General features: G+C 33.7%; 1 non-coding gene across 1 annotated transcript; it reads left to right on the plus strand.

The window, feature by feature from the left end:
- Positions 1–832: 832 nt before the first annotated feature.
- LOC127740733 (small nucleolar RNA R71) lies at positions 833–935 on the plus strand. Its single transcript, XR_008001592.1, has one exon. It is a non-coding gene; the product is annotated as a small nucleolar RNA R71 (small nucleolar RNA).
- The last annotated feature ends 3,124 nt before the right edge of the window (positions 936–4,059 follow it).

A 4,059-nucleotide genomic window follows, 5' to 3' on the forward strand; every position in this document is an offset into this window, starting at 1 on the left:
AGAGACGTCCCATGAGGTCTTCCTTATTGGGATTCACGTCCTCTCCTTCCTCTCTAGGTTTGGCATATTGATTATATCAATGGCCTTGCACTCTCTTTTTGTATTTTCTTCAGTATTGCTTGGGAGAGTACTAGGAAGGGTTTCAATGATTTTCTTACTCAACTGGCCCACTTGTGCCTCCAGATTTCTGATGGAGGACCTTGTTTCATTCATGAAACTTAAAGTGGCCTTAGACAGATCAGAGACTAAATTTGCTAAGTTAGAGGTATTATGTTCATAATTCTCTGTCTGTTGCTAAGAAGATGATAGATAAGGCTTGATATTGCTGAGCCTATTTCTTCTACCATTATTAAAGCCTTGTTGAGGCTTTTATTGATCCTTCCATGAGAAATTTGGATGATTTCTCCATGATGAATTATAGGTATTTCCATAAGGTTCACCCATATAATTTACCTCTGCCATTGCAGGGTTTTCAAGATCATAAGCTTCTTCTTCAGAAGATGCCTCTTTAGTGCTGTTGGATGCATTTTGCCATCCATTCAGACTTTGAGAAATCATGTTGACTTGATGAGTCAACATTTTGTTCTGAGCCAATATGGCATTCAGAGCATCAATTTTAAGAACTCCCTTCCTTTGAGGCATCCCATTATTCACAGAATTCCTCTTAGAAGTGTACATGAATTGGTTATTTGCAACCATGTCAATAAGTTCCTGAGCTTCTGCAGGCGTTTTCTTTAGGTGAATGGATCCACCTGCAGAATGGTTCAATGACATCTTGGAGAACTCAGATAAACCATAATAGAATATATCTATCATGGTCCATTCTGAAAACATGTCAGAGGACATCTTTTGGTCATCTGTTTGTATCTTTCCCAAGCTTCATAGAGGGATTCACCATCTTTTTGTTTGAAGGTCTGAACATCCACTCTAAGCTTGCTCAGCTTTTGAGGAGGAAAGAACTTAGCCAAGAAGGCCGTGACCAGCTTATCCCATGAGTCCAGGCTATCTTTAGGTTGAGAGTCCAACCATGTTCTAGCTCTGTCTCTTACAGTAAAAGGGAAAAGCATGAGCCTGTAGACTTCAGGATCCACTCTATTAGTCTTAACAGTCTCACAGATCTGCAAGAATTTAGTTAAGAACTGGTAAGGATCTTCTGATGGAAGTCCATAAAACTTGCAGTTCTGTTGCATTAGAGCAACTAATTGAGGTTTCAGCTCAAAATTGTTTGCTCCTATGGCAGGAATTGAGATGCTTCTTCCATCAAACTTGGAAGTAGGTGTGGTATAATCACCAAGCATCCTTCTTGCATTATTGTTGTTAGGTTCGGCTTCCATCTCCTTTTCTTGTTCAAAAATTTCAGCAAGGTTGTCTCTGGATTGTTGTAATTTAGCTTCTCTTAGTTTCCTCTTCAAAGTCCTTTCAGGTTCTGGATCAGCTTCAACAAGAATGCCTTTTTCCTTGTTCCTGCTCATATGAAAGAGAAGAGAATAGAAAAAGAAGAGGAATCCTCTATGTCACAGTAAAGAGGTTCCTTATTATTAGTAGAAGAAGAAAGGGAATAAGAGTGAAGAAGAATGGAGAATCCAAACACAAGGGTGAGGATAGAGGCAGTGATTTGAGATGAAGAGAAGTGTTAGTGAGTAAATAAATAAATAGAAGAAGATGAGAGAGAGAGAATTCAAAAATTAATTTTGAAAAGGAGTTAATGATTTTCGAAAATTAAAGGTGAGATAGAATTAAAATTAAAATTTAAAATAATTAGTTAATTTAAAAAGAATTTTGAAAAGAGGATTAGATATTTTCGAAAATTAGAGAGGGAAAAGTAGATAGGTGGTTTTGAAAAAGATAAGAAACAAACAAAATGTTAATTAGTTAGTTGAAAAAGATATTAAAATCAAATTTGAAAAGATAAGAAGATAAGAAGTTAGATAAGATATTTTGAAATCAAATTTTTGAAAAAGATAAAATTTAAAAAGATAAGATAAAAAGATATGATTAAAAAGATATGGTTGAAAAATATTTAATTTTTTTTTAAATTAAAATTAATTACTTTGACTAACAAGAAACTAAAAGATAAGATTCTAGAATTTAAAGATTTAACCTTTCTTAACAAAAAAGTAACAAACTTCAAATTTTTGAATCAATCACATTAATTGTTTAGCATAATTTTCGGAAATAAAGATAAAATTAAGAAAAAGATTTTTGAAAAATATTTTTAAATTTTTGAAAATCATAAGATAAAAATGAAAAAGATTTGATTTTTGAAAAAGTTTTGAAAAGATAGGATTTTTAAAATTGAAAATTTGACTTGACTTATAAGAAACAACTAATTTTAAAAATTTTTGACTAAGTCAACCCAAATTTTCAAAATTTTTAGAGAAAAAAGGAAAAGATATTTTTTTAATTTTGAATTTTTAATAAAGAGAGAGAAAATCACAAATATGACCCAAAACATGAAAATTTTGGATCAAAACATATGATGCATGCAAGAACACTATGAATGTCAAGATGAACACCAAGAACACTTTGAAGATCATGATGAACATCAAGAGCATATTTTTGAAAAAAAAATTATGCAAAGAAAACATGCAAGACACCAAACTTAGAAATCTTTAATGTTTAGACTCTATGAATGCAAGAATGCACATGAAAAACAATAAAAGACACAAAACAAGAAAACATCAAGATCAAACAAGAAGACTTACCAAGAACAACTTGAAGATCATGAAGAACACTATGAATGCATGAATTTTCAAAAAATGCAAGAAATTTTTAAAACATGCAATTGACACCAAACTTAAAACATGACACAAGACTCAAACAAGAAACACAAAATATTTTTTATTTTTATGATTTTATGATTTTTTTGTATTTTTATTATTTTTTCGAAAAAACATATAGGAAAAAGAAAACAATGAATTCATAGTTTTCAATCAAAATCCCATGGATTAGACATGGCTTAATAGCCACCCAAGCTAAAACATGTTATATGAAACTCTAGAATTCATTCTTGAAAACTCTAAGAATTTTCGAAAATAGGTGAGAAATTTTGAAAAATATTTTTGAAAATTTTTTTGAAAATAAAACAAAAAGAAAATTACCTGATCTGAGCAACAAGATGAACCGTCAGTTGTCCAAACTCGAACAATCCCCGGCAACGGCGCCAAAAACTTGGTGCACGGAATTGTGATCATCAACAATGGCGCCAAAAACTTGGTAATGCTCTCAAACGTGAATCACACTTAGTCACAACTCCGCACAACTAACCAGCAAGTGCACTGGGTCGTTCAAGTAATACCTTACGTGAGTAAGGGTCGATCCTACGGAGATTGTTGGTATGAAGCAAGCTATGGTCATCTTGTAAATCTCATTCAGGCGGATAATAAATGTTATGGAGTTTTCGAATAATAAAAAATAAAGCAGAAAATAAAGATAGAGTTACACATGTAATTCAATGGTGGGAATTTCATATAAGTGTATGGAGGTGTTGTGTTCCTTCTGAATCTCTGCTTTCCTACTGCTTTTATCCAATCTTTGTCACTCCTTTCTATGGCAAGCTGTATGTAGGGCATCACTGTTGTCAATGGCTACGTCCCATCCTCTAAGTGAAAAAGGTCCAAATGCTCTGTCACAGCACGGCAAATCATCTGTCGGTTCTCGATCATGTTGGAATAGAATCCCTTGATTCTTTTGCATTTGTCATCACGCCCAGCAATCGCGAGTTTGAAGCTCGTCACAGTCATTCAATCCCGGAATCCTACTCGGAATACCACAGACAAGGTTTACACTTTCCGAATTCTCAAGAATGGCTGCCAAAAGTTCCAGCTTATACCACGAAGATTCTGATCAAGGAATTCAAGAGATACTCGCTCGTTCTAAGGTAGAACGGAAGCGGTTGTCAGTCACGCATTCATAGGTTAGAATGATGATGAGTGTCACGGATCATCACATTCATCATGTTGAAGTGTAACGAATATCTTAGAATAGGAATAAGTCGAATTGAATAGAAAATAGTAGTAATTGCATTAAAACTTGAGGTACAGCAGAGCTCCACACCCT

The sequence above is a fragment of the Arachis duranensis genome, chromosome 7 (genome assembly GCF_000817695.3).
Source record: "Arachis duranensis cultivar V14167 chromosome 7, aradu.V14167.gnm2.J7QH, whole genome shotgun sequence".
NCBI lineage: Eukaryota > Viridiplantae > Streptophyta > Magnoliopsida > Fabales > Fabaceae > Arachis > Arachis duranensis.